General features: G+C 48.8%; 1 protein-coding gene across 3 annotated transcripts in view; it reads right to left on the bottom strand.

Annotated features, from left to right (window-relative positions):
* PLXNA2 (plexin A2) overlaps positions 1-19581 on the bottom strand; it is a 279919-nt gene that overhangs the window by 229857 nt on the left and 30481 nt on the right. The gene's annotated exons all lie outside the window — the stretch shown is intronic.

Genomic DNA, 19581 nt, shown 5'->3' with positions numbered 1-19581 from the left:
TAAGGGTGTGTTCAAACCTACAGGATCCGCAGCAGATTTGATGCAAATATCAATGTAACTAAATAACTGAAGACAGCATCAAATCTGCTGCGGATCCTGTACATGTGAACGCACCCTAAAGCCTTGTCTGGAAGTGCAAAAAGGAGCGGGAATTCCTGTGTTTGGTCTCTTGTTTTTTGAACAGAGAAAATATCAAATATCGTCACGGAGGAAGCATATGTCATTTACTTCTATTTAAAAAATCCCCAGTACTTATCAGCTGCCATATGTCCTGCAGGAAGTGGTATATTTGTTCCAGTGTGACACAGTGCTCTCTGCTGCCACCTCTGTCCGTGTCAGGAACTGTCCAGAGCCGGAGAGGTTTTCTATGGGGATGTCTTACTGCTCTGGACAGTTTCTGACATGGACAGAGGTGGCAGCAGAGAGCACTGTGTCCGACTGGGGAGAATATACCACTTCCTGCAGGATATACTGCAGCTGATAAGTACTGGAGATTTTTTTAACAGAAGTAAATTACAAATCTTTATAACTTACTGACACCAGTTGATTTAAAAGAAACGTTTTTTGATGAACCATCCCTTTAAACACAGAAAAATAAAGCGAGTATATTGCAGAACCATTTGTGATCACAACAATGATTTTTCTTAAAGTTTTTTCCCCAACAATGCCTCCATAAGACGGCAGCCCTGCCACATTCTCGCAGCGCTCCTCCCCCTCATAGTGTAGACATAATCATGAAATATAGGAGGTTTTCTTCGCATGGTCGCCTTTGCACATAAAATCCCATGTCTGCTGTAAGGGTCACCGCTTTCTGCTACTGTGAAATAGAAAAAAATCTAAAGCCGATCATGAAGATGAGCTGAGTATATCCATCTAGGCGTAAGCTCTGGGAATGGCCGATGTGATAAGAGGACCATCACTACATCGCCAGGCGAGACCCACAGATGCTGGTGTCAGACGTCGGCCAATCACAACCATAATACAATTATATCGACAACCAATAAAGAGAAGCGGCAAGACACATTTAATAAAACGGTGATGCTGGAATGTTCACTTTAAGGAGAACTATCAGCGGGTTATACAAATCTAACCTGCTGATCTGTCCCTATTGTTTGTTTGTATAGTATGTCTCTTACCTTCATCCTCGGCGCCGTTCCTGTCCTGTTCGGCAGTGAGAATGTTAGGCGCACTGGGGCACTGTTAGAAGCAATGCCCTGCCCCCATAGCGCCGATCCGCCCCTGCCAGCCCACCCCTCTCTAATGCCAATCAATAGAGCAAGCTGGGGGCGGGGCAGATCATCAATATGGGGGCGGGGCAGTGCTACTAACGGTCTCACCTGACCGTGGATCAAATATCTAACTGCACCGGAACAGCGCCGAGGAGGAAGATGAGAGACATACCTTCATCTCCTGCACAATAGGGACATAGCAGGTTAGGTTTGTCTAACCTGCTGATAGTTCCCCTTTAAACAGGTCATTTGCTGCCTTATTAATATGGTTTCCTATGGTTGAGACCCTTCCCAACCACAGGAACTGGTTCTCTGCATACGCATGACATTCTATTCAACTCTATGGGAGTACGTCACTCAGATGGAGCTGCGGCATGCTAGCCAAATGGGGTACACAGGACCTCCGCTGGTGAGCGTCCCATGGTGGGGGTCACACCTAAGCTGCACATCGGGGCCGGGAAACCTTCCACCATCCAGCTGGTGCAAAACAACCATTCCCATCATGCCGAAGCTTTGGCTGTCCAGGCATGATGGGAGTTGTAGTTTTGCAACAGCTGGAAAGCGGAAGGTTCCCCATCCCCGCAGTACAAAATCTATACAAATCTGTATGACTTAGGGTCGCCAGTTCAAATGAAAGAAATATTTTTTTTTTACCGGAATTCCCCTTTAAGCTCCACTCCATACTGTTTTCCCCCCTCCAAAGTGTTCATTTATATTTTCCATTGAGTCAGACACATAAACACAACCATCACAGGATCAGTTAACAATACAGATAGCGACGTGTGACTTACTGAATGTACGCCGTCTATTTAGAGGGAACAATTGTGTTTGTCACACGGACAAACGGTCTCCACCGGCAAACAAAGGGACGACGGCCGCCGTATAGTGCAGAAGCCAGCGGGGCCTGTTGTGTATGTCACAGACAAACCTTTCCCCTCTCGGCTGTTCTCGCCCCTGACAGGTGTTCTCCTGCGTGTCCCGTCTATGGATTCATGGTATAATAATTGTTCTTCACTCCCGGCGATGCAAAACACAAGAAGAATAAGTCAAAGCCTCCCTACCCTGCAGCAGCGGCACATTACCGAGAGCAATCACGAGATTAAACGCGGAGCGGCAGATCCTGCGCTGATCTCCTCCACCACTCGTCCCGTAGGGAATATTAGACAGATGATCAGCATCTGTGCGGAGTGGAGGCCCACCAGCCATCCTCCCAATGCCATTATCTGTCAGCATTTCTGCCCTCCAGAACAACAAACTAGGAGTCGTAGGAGGCGGCTTCTATCTCAGAGTACAGAGGCCTGGCGGGGGATGCGGGAACGCCGCGCAGGAAAGGAAAACACTACTTAAGACGGATGGGGAACGGGACGTGTCTGTGTCTTAATTGCAGGCATTTCTCTGCAGCCTGCTTGTAATTGTTGACAGTGAACTGAAGGCAGAGGAGCCAGGGTACGCATACATACGTCAGGCAAGCAGCAACGTGTGCTCCAAACGCACTGCCCCAAATTATACGGAAATCTGACAGAGAGCCAGCAGGGCTAATACACATGCTTAAGCAGAGATATTGATTCACTTGCTGGCAGATAAGAATTGCTTGGCACAATAAGAAGCTTCTCCCCAAGTATGATTAATAGCGCCTTTTATTATGGGATTTATGCCGTCTTTATGCCATCCCTCTCTGGATTACCACTCCCAGCAAGCAAAGCCACAATCTCCCATCTCCTGTCTATACTAACACTATGTGGTCACAGGTTATCTGTACAGAACGGCCATCACCTCTGATATCTAATATTTTACTGGAGACGGCCATTTCTAACTAACATCAACATGTTATAGTGCAGGGGGAGCGCGTGTACGGTGCAGGGGGAGCGCGTGTACGGTGCAGGGGGAGCGCGTGTACGGTGCAGGGGGAGCGCGTGTACGGTGCAGGGGGAGCGCGTGTACGGTGCAGGGGGAGCGCGTGTACGGTGCAGGGGGAGCGCGTGTACGGTGCAGGGGGAGCGCGTGTACGGTGCAGGGGGAGCGCGTGTACGGTGCAGGGGGAGCGCGTGTACGGTGCAGGGGGAGCGCGTGTACGGTGCAGGGGGAGCGCGTGTACGGTGCAGGGGGAGCGCGTGTACGGTGCAGGGGGAGCGCGTGTACGGTGCAGGGTTAGCGCGTGTACGGTGCAGGGGGAGCGCGTGTACGGTGCAGGGGGAGCGCGTGTACGGTGCAGGGGGAGCGCGTGTACGGTGCAGGGGGAGCGCGTGTACGGTGCAGGGGGAGCGCGTGTACGGTGCAGGGGGAGCGCGTGTACGGTGCAGGGGGAGCGCGTGTACGGTGCAGGGGGAGCGCGTGTACGGTGCAGGGGGAGCGCGTGTACGGTGCAGGGTTAGCGCGTGTACGGTGCAGGGGGAGCGCGTGTACGGTGCAGGGGGAGCGCGTGTACGGTGCAGGGGGAGCGCGTGTACGGTGCAGGGGGAGCGCGTGTACGGTGCAGGGGGAGCGCGTGTACGGTGCAGGGGGAGAGCGTGTACGGTGCAGGGGGAGCGCGTGTACGGTGCAGGGGGAGCGCGTGTACGGTGCAGGGGGAGCGCGTGTACGGTGCAGGGGGAGCGCGTGTACGGTGCAGGGGGAGCGCGTGTACGGTGCAGGGGGAGCGCGTGTACGGTGCAGGGGGAGCGCGTGTACGGTGCAGGGGGAGCGCGTGTACGGTGCAGGGGGAGAGTGTGTACGGTGCAGTGGGAGAGTGTACGGTGCAGGGGTAGCGCGTGTACGGTGCAGGGGGAGCGCGTGTACGGTGCAGGAGGAGCATGGTATAGTGCAGGAGGAGCATGGTATAGTATGGGAGGAGCATGTTATAGTATGGGAGGAGCATGTTTTAGTATAGGAGGAGCATGGTATAGTGCAGAAGGGGCATGGTATAGTGCAGAAGGGGCATGGTATAGTGCAGAAGGGGCATGGTATAGTGCAGAAGGGGCATGGTATAGTGCAGAAGGGGCATGGTATAGTGCAGAAGGGGCATGGTATAGTGCAGAAGGGGCATGGTATAGTGCAGAAGGGGCATGGTATATTGCAGGAGGAGCAGGTTATAGTGCAGGAGGAGCAGGTTATAGTGCAGGAGGAGCAGGTTATAGTGCAGGAGAAGCAGCTAAGCAGGTTCATATATAGTTCTGAGGGAGAAGATTCAGTAATATTGTATTGTTGGCCGCTGTCCGGTCTCAATCAGTGATTGGCTGAGCAGGCTGTCACTGCCAGACGAGTCTGTTTCGGAAGTGAAGGCAAGATTGTTCTGAAGATGACTCGAAGATGATGTAGGGTGATGCCGGGGAGCCCGCAGAGGTAAGGATACGCTGTTTTTTTATGTAAAGCGTCTGGGCAGCATACCCCTTTAGGTTGGGTTCACACTACGTATATTTCAGTCAGTATTGCAGTCCTCATATTGCAACCAAAACCAGGAGTGGATTAAAAACACAGAAAGGATCTGTTCACACAATGTTGAAATTGAGTGGATGGTCGCCATATAACAGTAAATAACGGCCATTATTTCAATATAACAGCCGTTGTTTTAAAATAACAGCAAATATTTGCCATTAAATGACGGCCATCCACTCAATTTCAGCATTGTGTGAACAGAGCCTTTCTGTGTTTTCAATCCACTCCTGGTTTTGGTTGCAATATGAGGACCACAATACTGACTGAAATATACGTAGTGTGAATGCAGCCTTAAAGGGGAACTATGATAAGGTTAGTGCAAACAAACCTGCTGATATCCCCCATGCACCCCAATACCTGATGATTGTGCCCTTATGCTTCTTGTCTCTCTTGGCCCCAACAGTTTTTGTTTGATTAAGATGAAATATACAAATGTGATTGTTAGGAGCCCTGGGGGTGATTGTGAGCGCACAAAGGACAGGGACTTCCTGTGTTTGGTCCGACCAAATATCAGCACGGAGGGAGCACGGACCATGGTTTGGTTGTAAGTATAACATTGATTTAAATATAGAAAACTTATATATAAAGAGTATATTTTAAAAACTGCTGGGGATCACAGCTCCTGCTGATTTTTTGAAAAAAATAAATATACATATATATTTTAGACAGGAACGCTTTAAAAACTCCTCCTTTAATATATAGGTTATAGAGATAATCCTACAGAAAACCCTATAATCTATATTTATATAACATATTAGATAAGGTCTTGCCCTTTTCCAAAAAGGCCAAAAATGTTCAGAAATCCCAATGTAACCAGAGAGCTGTCCCAGCGATCACGTAACCTTTCACACTCTCCGGCGAGGCCATAACCTTCACGGCACCTTTAAGGACAGGACTCCTGGCCAGTCAAAGCTGAGGAGCCTCCTGAGAGGTATTAGAGAGTTATGGCCCAGAACAGAATGACCTTTTAAGTAGGAACGTTCTGACTTTAAAGATTAAGGCTTCATCCGTCCTGCGGGAGGGATAAATCAGAAGCAAAATATATGGCTTCCACCTGCTTAGCTAACAAGGGGTCGGCAACCTACAGCTGAACAAGCAGCGACTCCATGACCTGGAACACAACGCAAAACTTTGTAAGAGAAGGGGCCTAATCTGTACAGCGAGTGGCGCCTCCTGATGGCAGACAGCAATGATGGCCGCCAGTGCCTCTCTACACGGTAGGGGGTAGGGTTATGTAATGCAAAAAAAAAACATAATTACATAATAATAATTAAATACATAATTAAAAAAAAAACTGCTGGGGATCACAACTCCTGCTGATTTCTTTAAAAAACAAAAAAAAAATACATATTTAGGGTATAAACCCACACACCGTATATGCAGCGTATTTACTGCAGCGATACGCAGCAAACTCGCAGCAAACGCGCAGCAGATTAGATCTAAATAGCTGAACACAGCATCAAATCTGTACCAACAAATCTGCTGCGTATTTGTTGCATATCTGCTGCGTATACGGTGTGTGGGTTTATACCCATAAGCAGCGACTCCATGAGCTCAAATACGATTGTTATTGCAACAATTCGAATGATAATCGTCCCGTGTAAACACAGCATTATGGAGGACGATTTCAGGTCCTTGTTTACGATCGTTTATCGTTAATTAGAGAATTAGAGAAAACAAAAAATTGCTTTGTCTAATAAGACCCTTACATTGCCAACCCTTTGGCAGATAACACGTGTTTACTCAAGGAACAGTATTCTAAAGACATCTAAACCTATAACATCCCGTCTTTTAGCAGGAAAAATAACCTTTCAAGAAAGTTATATAGATTTGTACTTTACTTTCATTTAAAAATCTAAATCCGTCCACTGCTTATCAGCTGCTGTATGTCCTGCAGGAAGTGGTGTATTCTCTCCAGCCTGACACAGTGCTCTCTGCTGCCACCTCTGTCCATGTCAGGAACTGTCCAGAGCAGGAGAGGTTTTATATGGGGATTTGCTACTATTTGCACATGAATACCTATATATCTATAGCGTATACAATGTATATACAGCTAGGATACCTATATATCTATAGCGTATACAATGTATATACAGCTAGGATACCTATATATCTATAGCGTATAAGATGTATATACAGCTAGGCTGCAGTCACCCAGGATATCCCTGTTCTCCCCTTGTAGCTGATATCCAGCCTGATGCATTGGGCCGCTGATGTGGAGAGTGCAGCTTTTCCTCAGCTCGTAAACACTCTGGGGGCGGCCTGAGCGGGATGCCCCCCATTACAGAGAGGATTATAAACTGCAGAGGAGCGGGAACATCTGCACTTCGGAGACACACGCTCACACTGGTCTGCTCACAACTATAAAAACCCAAAGCAATCCAGATGGCAGGAAGGTCAGCGAGAACGTCCCTCCCCGCTAGTCCACAGTAAGGGAGATATGATCAGCATTACTACTCTGTACTAACTAGCAGCAGCAGCGAGAACATCACTCCCCGATAGTCCACAGTAAGGGTGCGTGCACACTACGGAATTGCCGCGTATTACACGCGGCGTATTCAGTCGCTCGCACGCAGCAGTGCGCATTTCCGCCCGTGCCATAGACACTATTCTGTGCACGGGCGGATTGCGCATTCCGCCGAAAGAATTGACATGTTACTTCTTTCAACGGAACGCGTAATCCGCCCGTGCACAAAATAGTGTCTATGGCACGGGCGGAAATGTGCACCGACGCGCGCAGGTACGAGCGGCAGAATACGCAGCGGGTTATACGTGGCAATTCCGTAGTGTGCACGCACCCTAAGGGAGAAATGAACAGAATTACTACTCCCTACTAACTAGCAGCAGCAGCGAGAACGTCAACTGGGGTTGATGGGAGTTGTAGTTCTGCAACAGCGGGAGCGCCGAGGTTCCCTATCCCCGCAGTAGACTATTCCGGTTACTGTCATTCACGTGAATGCAGGCCTGTAACAATAGTGAGCAGTACAATGACACTGACCTATAGCGGTGGCAGTCAAGTGTTCTCATGCACCAGTCCCTGCCTGCCTGACACTTGTTATATCACCCTGTAACAGACACATCCCCCTCCCATGTGTGCCCCTTGAAGAGTGTGATCCCTGCTGACCTGCATGGGAATCCCTGTCATTCCCAGTCACCCAGTGCAGTCTCTCAGCCGGCTCTCCCTATGTGACAGATACACAGTTATGTCTGCAAGCACTTCCCAGTGTAACAGCTGAAACAATACAAAGCTCCGGCACAGACAGCCCTGATATGGGGGCACCTCCCTGCTGGCAGACGTCCCGATATGTGGGCACTTCCCTGCTGGCAGACAGTCCCCATATGTGGCCACTTCCCTGCTAGCACCCGCCCCGATATGTTGCCACTTCCTTGCTGGCAGACAGTCCCCATATGTAGGCACATCCCTGCTGGCAGACAGCCCCGATATGAGGGCACTTCCCTGCTGGCAGACAGCCCCGATATGTAGGCACTTCCCTGCGGACAGACGCCCCAATATGTGGGCACTTCCCTGCTGACAGACACCCCGATATGGAGGCACTTCCCTGCTGACAGACGCCCCAATATGTGGGCACTTCCTTCTGGCACACGCCCCGATATATAGGCACTTCCCTGCTGGCATACAGCCCCGATATGTAGGCACTTCCCTGCTGGCAGACAGCCCCGATATGGGGGCACTTCCCTGTTGGCAGACGCCCCGATATGTGGGCACTTCCCTGCTGGCACACGCCCCGATATATAGGCACTTCCCTGCTGGCAGACAGCCCCGATATGTAGGCACTTCCCTACTGGCAGACGCCCGATATGTAGGCACTTCCCTGCTGGCAGACAGCCCCGATATGAGGGCACATCCCTGCTGGCAGACAGCCCCGATATGTAGGCACTTCCCTGCTGGCAGACAGCCCCGATATGAGGGCACTTCCCTGCTGGCAGACGCCCCGATATGTTGCCACTTCCTTGCTGGCAGATGCCCCGATATGTAGGCACTTCCCTGCTGGCAGACGCCCCGATATGAGGGCACTTCCCTGCTGGCACACACCCCGATATGTAGGCACCTCCCTGCTGGCAGACAGCCCCGATATGTAGGAACTTCCCTGCTGGCAGACACCCTGATATGGGGTCACTTCCCTGCTGGCAGACGCCCTGATATGGGGGCACTTCCCTGCTGGCACCCCCCCCCCCCCCCGATATGTGGGCACTTCCCTGCTGGCACATGCCCCGATATATAGGCACTTCCCTGCTGGCAGACGCCCCAATATGGTGGCACTTCCCTGCTGGCACACGCCCCGATATGTGGGCACTTCCCTGCTGGCACACGCCCCGATATGTGGGCACTTCCCTGCTGGCAGACAGCCCCGATATGTAGGCACTTCCCTGCTGGCACACGCCCCTATATGTGGGCACTTCCCTGCTGGCAGACAGCCCCGATATGGGGGCACTTCCCTGCTGGCACATGCCCCGATATATAGGCACTTCCCTGCTGGCAGACAGCCCCGATATGTAGGCACTTCCCTGCTGGCACACGCCCCTATATGTGGGCACTTCCCTGCTGGCACACGCCCCGGTATATAGGCACTTCCCTGCTGGCAAACAGCCCCGATATGTAGGCACTTCCCTGCTGGCACACGCCCCGGTATATAGGCACTTCCCTGCGGGCAGACGCCCCGATATGTAGGCACTTCCCTGCTGGCACACGCCCCTATATGGGGTCACTTCCCTGCTGGCACACGCCCCGGTATATAGGCACTTCCCTGCTGGCAGACAGCCCCAATATGTAGGCACTTCCCTACTGGCAGACGCCCGATATGTAGGCACTTCCCTGCTGGCAGACAGCCCCGATATGAGGGCACATCCCTGCTGGCAGACAGCCCCGATATGAGGGCACTTCCCTGCTGGCAGACGCCCCGATATGTTGCCACTTCCTTGCTGGCAGATGCCCCGATATGTAGGCACTTCCCTGCTGGCAGACGCCCCGATATGGGGTCACTTCCCTGCTGGCAGACGCCCTGATATGGGGGCACTTCCCTGCTGGCACCCCCCCCCCCCCCCCCCCGATATGTGGGCACTTCCCTGCTGGCACATGCCCCGATATATAGGCACTTCCCTGCTGGCAGACGCCCCAATATGGTGGCACTTCCCTGCTGGCACACGCCCCGATATGTGGGCACTTCCCTGCTGGCAGACAGCCCCGATATGTGGGCACTTCCCTGCTGGCAGACGCCCCAATATGGTGGCACTTCCCTGCTGGCACACGCCCCGACATGTGGGCACTTCCCTGCTGGCAGACAGCCCCGATATGTGGGCACTTCCCTGCTGGCAGACAGCCCCGATATGTAGGCACTTCCCTGCTGGCACACGCCCCTATATGTGGGCACTTCCCTGCTGGCAGACAGCCCCGATATGTAGGCACTTCCTTGCTGGCACACGCCCCTATATGTGGGCACTTCTCTGCTGGCAGACAGCCCCGATATATAGGCACTTCCCTGCTGGCAGACAGCCCCGATATATAGGCACGTCCCTGCTGGCAGACAGCCCGATATGTAAACACTTCCCTGCGGGCAGACAGCCCCGAAATGGGGGCACTTCCCTGCTGGCAGACACCCCACTTAACCCTTGACCTCTGCTCATGTCAGCGCATACCCGGAGTTCCCCAGCAGACCTGGGAGTACATCACAATGTTCTATACTTCTGACTGGTTTGGCGAGACGTCAGACATTTGTCATCCTACAAACAACAGCCAGTATGTAAGACGGACAGGCGGCAACAATAGGGATTAGTGTGCGGTGGGAATGTACCAGAACTGGGGCCAGTCACTTGTTTAGATAATGGTGGTAAATGCTGATGCATCTGTTTCCTTTCCTGGAAAGCAAATAGTGAGGAGCAATGGAAGCAAACACCAATGCAATCTGCTAGAATGAAGTTATACTTGTGGAACGGAAAAAAAGGAACAAATACGACCTAGTAAAGGGGCACTCCGCCAGAAAAAAAACAGTTTTGAAATCAACTAGTGTAAGAAAGTTCTATAGATTTTTAATTCACTTATATTTAAAAATCTCCAGTCTTCCAGTACTAATCAGCTGCTGCATGTCCTGCAGGAAGTGGTGTATTCGCTCCAGTCTGACACAGAGCTCTCTGCTGCCACCTCTGTCCATGTCAGGAACTGTCCAGAGCAGCAGCAAATCCCCATAGAAAACCTCTCATACTCTGGACAGTTCCTGACATGGACAGAGGTGGCAGCAGAGAGCACTGTGGCAGACTGGGGAGAATACACCACTTCCTGCAGGATGTACAGCAGCTGATAAGTACTGGAAGACTGGAGATTTTTAGATGAAAGTTATTTAAAATAAATCTATAAAACTTTCTGAAACCAATGGATTTGAAAGAAAAAAAAAAGTCGGAATTCCCCTTTAAGCCCCATGAATCTCTGTTGAGATGACCCTAGCAGGTTACATACAGCTTGTGTCCGGAGGAAAACTGTGATATCTTATAGCTTTGGCTCCGTTCACACTAAGTTCTGTATGTGCCAGACATTAAGTCTGTTTATATGCAACTGTGTCTCATGCTTTATAATACACTAGAAAAAGGGTCTGGTAAAGAACAAGGGATACCAAAGCCTACCAGGCTACCTCATGGTGGAAAATACAAACAGGGAGCACCTAGCTAACAGGGAAGACTAGGGAGCTGAAGGAAGGCTAGCCATCTTTGTCTGCCCCCTGTGGGTCACTGGATGTAACTGCACTGTATACTGTACACTGTAGGGTCTGCACAGTCTGTAGTGGTAATAGTCGTGGTATGGCAGTATTATGTAGTCATTATGTGGTTCTGTGCATACAGCCTTTTTTTAGTAGCAGATACATTTATTTTTTTAATTGTTTTATTTAACAATGTGAAGAGGACAATAAACATTACATTTATGCAAAACTCAGCTGGCAGGACACCATGACTCCTCGCAGGGAGAAGATACAGAAATAAGCTCTGCATATGGCCCCTACAGTCAAACAAACCAGGCCTTAACTCTTACTGAGCCTAACGGTTACAAGCCGATACTATGTCATCAATTAGGAAGTTAGAGTGCCCCTTAAAGTCCTATTGTTCGATACTGTAAATGCTGCTTGTGGATGTGCACACCATTGCTCCTCTCACCTTCCTAAATTCATTGGGATGGCCTCTATCTGTATACACAAGCAGCAGGAAAGGTAATATAGGTAATATCATATTACGCACTATGTATTGTGCATTGGCATTATTGCAGATGGTATACAGCTAGGAGGAGTGCTTGTACTCTGCCACCCCTGGAGGCCATGCATCTCTCTCTGCCAGGGAAGCAGTCATAGTAACTTCCGTTCATAATGTGCATGTCTATCTTGAATACAAGCAGGGACACCACTCTGCCTGAGAGGTGTGAGTGTTATTTTGCAGATCCTTCCTTCCCTACACTTTAGTATGGGGTGAATAGGAGAGATGGCTCCTCTGAGCAAAGCTACTACTGCAGCTACTGATGGTCGGTGTCCCCTTTAGTGTAAGTGGAGACTGGGTCCATGAATTCCGAATGATAGAAAAAGGTTTCCTGTAAAATGAGAAAAAAAAAATCACTTCTGTTCCATAAAAGTTCTTGCCACCTCTGTCCCATGTCAGGAACTGTCCAGAAGAGTAGAAAACCCCCATAGAAAACCTCTCCTGCTCTGGACAGTTCCTAACAGGGACAGAGGTGGCAGCAGAGAGCACTGTATCTGGAGAAGATACACCACTTCATGCAGGACATACAGCAGATGATAAGTACTGGAGATTTTTTAATCAAAGTAAATTACAAATCTATATAACTTTCTGGCACCAGCTGATTTCAAAGAAAACCATTTTCACTGGAGTTCCCCTTTAAGACACCTCATAAGGTCTTCACAGCTGTAGCATATATGGAATGTATACTAAACATATGTTACACAGAGGAAATAAACACGTTCCATAACCAGCAGCCGGGGGACGCTCAGATTTCTAATATCCAATGAGACAGATCTATCAATATTGTAGCTAGGAACATTTCTTTAAATGTCACACGGATCGTGATGAATGTCTCCAATAGGCGGTTATAATGGAGGCGCCCGCACTGCGCCCGCTCCGGCCTGTCCTATACGTTCACCAAACCGCCGTCTCTCTAGATCTATACCCACCCCACACGGCTCTGACTAACAATCCATTACAAAGAGGGAAGGGAAGAGAATAAAACATAAAGACCAACATTTATTAAAGGGGAACTCAGGCCAGGAAACTCTCCAGTCTTCCAGGGCTTGTATCTGTGGATACATATAAGGCGTTTTTTATGCATATAATAAAGCTGAGTCCCTGTAGGTTGGGATTCCACAATGGAGGCGGCATGGTAAAGGTGTGATTATACCTGGAAATAGCTGCACCTGCTATAGAAATCTGCACGCTATGAGAGTCCATAGTCTGTCAGCGTATTCAAGAGACAGGAGTGACTGACAGGCTTCTCTGTACCCGCGCTCATACAGCAGGACTCTCAGTAAGAAGATTTGCATAGGACGGCAGTATATCCAGCTCTAATTACCTAGTTACCCTGTGCCTGGTCTAATAATAATAATAATGATGATAAGTACATACACCGGGCAAGCATCCAGGCTTTTCTAACATGCTGCCATCACTTGAGGGGGTACGGGTGGTATATATGTATGCATATAGATGGGGCGGTATGTATATATGTATGTATGTAGATGAGCTGTATGTAAGTATATAGATGTAGTGATATGTATGTATATATATATATATATATATATATATATATGTAGATGGGGCTGTATGTAAGTATATAGATGTAGTGATATGTATGTATATATATATATATATATATATATATATATATATATGTATGTAGATGGGGCTGTATGTAAGTATATAGATGGGGTGATATGTATGTATGCATATAGATAGGGAGGTATGTATGTATATGGATGGGGCGGTATGTATGTATGTTTATGTATGGGGTGGTATGTATATATGTATGGAGATGGGGCGGTATGTATATATGTATGGAGATGGGGCTGTATGTACAGTAAGTATATAGATGGGGTGATATGTATGTATGTATATAGATGGGGCGGTATGTATGTATGTGTATAGATTGGGCGGTATTCATATACAGTAGATGGGACGGTATGTATGTATGTATGTAGATGGGGCTGTATGTAAGTATATAGATGTGGTGATATGTATATATGTATGTACATAGATGGGGCGGTATGTATGTATGTGTATAGATTGGGCGGTATTCATATACAGTAGATGGGACGGTATGTATGTATGTATGTAGATGGGGCGGTATGTATATATGTAGATGGGGCTGTATGTAAGTATATAGATGGGGTGATATGTATGTATATATGTATGTATATAGATGGGGCGGTATGTATGTATGTATGTATATAGATGGGGCGGTATGTATGTATGTATGTATGTATATAGATGGGGCGGTATGTATGTATGTATGTATGTATATAGATGGGGCGGTATGTATGTATGTACTGCTCCTGGATCTGCAATCTCTGTGGTTATTCTCCATCTGAGGACAGATTCCACCCAGTATAACTCCATAGATCCTATGTAAGTTCTGCTTGTCCTTGAGCGCGATTTACAGTACATGGCCCATGCCATGACAGTCCTGAGACCAGCAGACGGGAGCGTTAAGCCCGGAGATCCCCTTTACATATTGTCAACCATTACATAAGCAGTCTGATAGAGAAACCCACCTAGTCTCACTAATAGAGCTGGTCCTGAGCGGTGACCCGCGTGCAGGACGTGTATGGCGGCCATCCCCACCAGCAGCCAGCGACCTCCCAGACCAGCGGAAAAGCTTCAATTAAGCTGAAAGGAGTTATCTGGTGTTTAAGTAATTATTGGCTGGAAGGAGTGATGGGGTCTCTGTGCCGATCTCCCTCTCTGTCATCCTAATGGCGGCTATAAGATTATTATTATTCCGATGGCTGGGAGAGTCTCTGGTGAGGCAGCGATGGAGGGAGCAGGCAGGGAGGCATCACTGTCACCGGCAGCGGCTCACACAGCATTATTAGTCCCCGCTCATTCCAGCTGTCACTCACTCCCGCACGCAGCACGTTATTAGCACAAATTTTATGCACAAAAAAACAGAAAGAAAAAAAATATACAAAAAAGAAAAAAGGAAACACAAGGCAAGCTCCCCCAGTAGAGATGACAAGACCAAAGGAACAATTTATATGTCAATGAGCGGCAGCAGCTGCAGCGGCGGCTTTTATTACCCAGCCAGCGGCAGATTATATACCCCTCCTTCCTCTGCCCTTCTCCTCCTATTTTTAGATGGGGTATATTTGGATTGTCTTTGTTTGCTATCAACAAGACCCTCCTGTACTATTGTATGTATTGTATGGCCGTCCATCACCTCCAACGCTGCTGCGGCAGAGAAGCTCCAATACATGTCACTATATGCAGATCAGAGTATATAGCGTACAGGAGGCCGCACATTCATCATTATTAGAAGCCAACCCCGGGGCTCATGCACGCGCCATGGCCGAGCACTGTGCACACTAAAAAAAAAAAAATCCTGTAAGTATCTAGAGGTTCAGTATTTTTACCACGACCAGTGCTGGTTTAAAAAAAAATAAATAAAAAGAATTCCTGTCTTCCAGTACTTATCAGCTGCTGTATGTCTTGCAGGAAGTGGTGTATTCTCTCCAGTCTGACACAGTGCTCTCCGCTGCCACCTCTGTCCATGTCAGGAACTGTCCAGAGCAGGAGAGGTTTTCTATGGGGATTTGCTGCTGCTCTGGACAGTTCCTGACATGGACAGAGGTGGCAGCAGAGAGCAGTGTGTCAGATTGGAGAGAATACACCACTTCCTGCAGGACATACAGCAGCTGATAAGTACTGGAAGACTGGAGATTTTTAAATAGAAGTAAATTACAATTCTATATAAAATTTTCTGAAACCGGTTGGTTTTAAAGAAAAAGATTTTCCGTCCTTTAAATGAATGGATAAGCACAAACTGATGTAAACTGATCACAGATGGCGAGGTTTGTCCTCTCTTTTGTGTGGTCTCTATGGTAGATGGAGAGGTTTGTCCTCTTTCGTGTGGTCTCTATGGTAGATGGCGAGGTTTGTCCTCTCTTTCGTGTGGTCTCTATGGTAGATGGCGAGGTTTGTCCTCTCTTTCGTGTGGTCTCTATGGTAGATGGCGAGGTTTGTCCTCTCTTTCGTGTGGTCTCTATGGTAGATGGAGAGGTTTGTCCCGCAATGCTCCCGACACAGATGTCTCAGGCACGGTCCAGAGAACTGAGACAAATTGCTTTAAGTTTGCTAGGAATTTTCCCATGAAAAGCAGAGCGCTGAGCGGCCAGCTATGCCCAGGCGTACAGGGGGACTCCGCGTCATCGCACAAGCTGCATACAACTGCTGAGAGACCAGGAGCTGCATACAACTGCTGAGAGACCAGGAGCTGCATACAACTGCTGAGAGACCAGGAGCTGCATACAACTGCTGAGAGACCAGGAGCTGCATACAACTGCTGACAGACCAGGAGCTGCATACAACTGCTGACAGACCAGGAGCTGCATACAACTGCTGACAGACCAGGAGCTGCATACAACTGCTGACAGACCAGGAGCTGCATACAACTGCTGACAGACCAGGAGCTGCATACAACTGCTGACAGACCAGGAGCTGCATACAACTGCTGACAGACCAGGAGCTGCATACAACTGCTGAGAGACCAGGAGCTGCATACAACTGCTGAGAGACCAGGAGCTGCATACAACTGCTGAGAGACCAGGAGCTGCATACAACTGCTGAGAGACCAGGAGCTGCATACAACTGCTGAGAGACCAGGAGCTGCATACAACTGATGACAGACCCGGAGCTGCATACAACTGCTGACAGACCCCGAGCTGCATACAACTGCTGACAGACCCGGAGCTGCATACAACTGCTGACAGACCCGGAGCTGCATACAACTGCTGACAGACCAGGAGCTGCATACAACTGCTGACAGACCCGGAGCTGCATATAACTGCTGACAGACCCGGAGCTGCATACAACTGCTGACAGACCAGGAGCTGCATACAACTGCTGACAGACCAGGAGCTGCATACAACTGCTGACAGACCAGGAGCTGCATACAACTGCTGACAGACCAGGAGCTGCATACAACTGCTGACAGACCCGGAGCTGCATACAACTGCTGACAGACCTGGAGCTGCATACAACTGCTGACAGACCTGAAGCTGCATACAACTGTGGACAGACCCGGAGCTGCATACAACTGCGGACAGACCCGGAGCTGCATACAACTGCGGACAGACCAGGAGCTGCATGCAATTGCTGACAGGACGGAGCTGCATACAACTGCTGAGAGACCCGGAGCTGCATACAACTGCTGACGGACCAGGAACTGCATACAACTGCTGACGGACCAGGAGCTGCATACAACTGCTGACGGACCAGGAGCTGCATACAACTGCGGACAGACCAGGAGCTGCATTCAACTGCGGACAGACCAGGAGCTGCATAAAACTGCAGAAAGACCAGGAGCTGCATAGTGAGACACAACAGCTTCTTATTAGGAGATTAATTCTCCCCGTTACGTGGCCGACTCTTCTAATGGTTTCTATATATAAAAAGCGTAAATCACAGATAAACATAACACTCAAAGCTTTAGGAGCTAATGGGATGTTTTTGGGGCGCTGAGACACAGCAACATAGACAACAGGCAACATAACAGTAAAAATCCAGCCCCCTACCTACCAACCTGACCATGAGGGGCCTTCCGAACCCTTATGTTAGAGAGGCATGTCTCCTTGGTGTATGGAGTCTTACAAGCCACGCAACGGGCTTGTAAAACTATGCAAAGTTACCCTCCTCCAAAAAGAACGTGCTCTACAATACCCCCTACTGGAGGCAGCTTTGCTATAAATCAATGTGTTAACCCTGAAAGGCCCATAAACCACGGTAGGTATCATATTCCATGTCAGAGTCTCTTCTAGACCCGTCTGGTTACAGCTGTCCCCCCCATCAGTACAAAAGGAGCTGCATGTAAGAGCACCGCGACGCTTGTAAAACTCCATATGTCAGCGGCCGTCTCCTCAAGCAGAAACCATAGCCAAAGTAACGTCTGAAGTCTCTCACTGTCCATCCATTACCGACATGGAACAAGGACACGAAAGAGTTGTCTACACAGGTAACTCCTCCATCGGGGAGAGATCCTGCCAAGTGACCACCTACAGGTCCAGATAAGCTAAAACTCCAATCTTCCAGTACTTACCATCTGCTGTATGTCCTGCTGGAAGTGGTGTATTTTCCCCAGTCTGACACAGTGCTCTCTGCTGCCACCTCTGTCCATGTCAGGAAGTGTCCAGAGCAAGAGAGGTTTTCTATGGGGATTTGCTGCTGCTCTGGACAGTTCCTGACATGGCAGGATTCTGACTCTGGCAGCAGAGAGCACTGTGTCAGACTGGGGAAAATACACCACTTCCAGCAGGACATACAGCAGATGGTAAGTACTGGAAGACTGGAGATTTCTAAATAGAAGTAAATTACAAATCTGCATAACTTTCTGATAGTATTCGATTTGAAAGAAAAAAACCTTTGGCCCTTCAGCTGTTGGGAGACTACAATTCCCATGATGCCATGACGGCAGAGGCATGATGAAAAATGCAGCAGCTGGAGGCCAAAGGTTTCCCACGATGGCCTGAGCCTGGATTCCTGTTTTTGGTAACACAGACCACTACCAATACTTCTTACGATAATTGGCCCGATCGTACAATAAACGATGCCTATCTCACACATTGGTTAAATCGGCGAACGACTGTTTACACAGAACGATCTGCGAATTTTTTGAGAACGACGATTTTGGAACATGTTGTAAGATCAAAATAAACGATTTCTCGTTCGTCGTTTGATCGTTCGCAGCGTTTACACGTACGATTATCGTTCGAATTCGATCGTTATCGTGCGAATTCGCACGACAATCGTTTCGTGTAAACGCAGCATTACATAAACCTGTAACCTGGACCAGAGGGAGACACCACGATCTGCACTCAGCACCTGCACAGACCTGTCCCCTAAAGCACAATGTAGGAGTGGAGCTGGTACACCTGGGCAGGTTAGGATCCGCATGCCTGTACTGGCATTGGTTATTAGAGGTGACTCTAATCTCTGCATCTTATACTGCATATACTGTAGGTGTTTGCAGGGTGTACACAGAAGTGTCCGATAGAGATGGATCCTCCGGCAGATGGCGGCGGCTTATACTGCATATACTGTAGGTGTTTGCAGGGTGTACACAGAAGTGTCTGATAGAGATGGATCCTCCGGCAGATGGCGGCGGCTTATACTGCATATACTGTAGGTGTTTGCAGGGTGTACACAGAAGTGTCCGATAGAGATGGATCCTCCGGCAGATGGCGGCGGCTTATACTGCATATACTGTAGGTGTTTGCAGGGTGTACACAGAAGTGTCCGATAGAGATGGATCCTCTGGCAGTTGGCGGCGGCTTATACTGCATATACTGTAGGTGTTTGCAGGGTGTACACAGAAGTGTCCGATAGAGATGGATCCTCCGGCAGATGGCGGCGGCTTAAGCTGTACTGGTGTTTGTGCCAATAAGCCAAGACTTTTCATTCTCGTGGAGTACCCCCAAACCACACAGTATAACAATGTGCACAATGTACATATATCCTATAGATTTCCCGGCCAAATCTTTTATCTGTCATGCAGATGATGAACAATATGGATCCACCCTCCAAACATGGGAAATAACAGCAAGCTCTGCTGTGTCAAAGCAAAATTATCACTAAAAATGCTAAAATACAACCCAATATTAAAAGGTTTTTCTTTCAATTTCACTAGTGACAGAAAGTTATATAGATTTGTTATTTACTCCTAATTAAAAAT

This window comes from Dendropsophus ebraccatus, chromosome 11 (genome assembly GCF_027789765.1).
Source record: "Dendropsophus ebraccatus isolate aDenEbr1 chromosome 11, aDenEbr1.pat, whole genome shotgun sequence".
Taxonomy (NCBI): Eukaryota; Metazoa; Chordata; class Amphibia; order Anura; family Hylidae; genus Dendropsophus; species Dendropsophus ebraccatus.
This window is presented reverse-complemented; position numbering and strand designations above follow the sequence as displayed.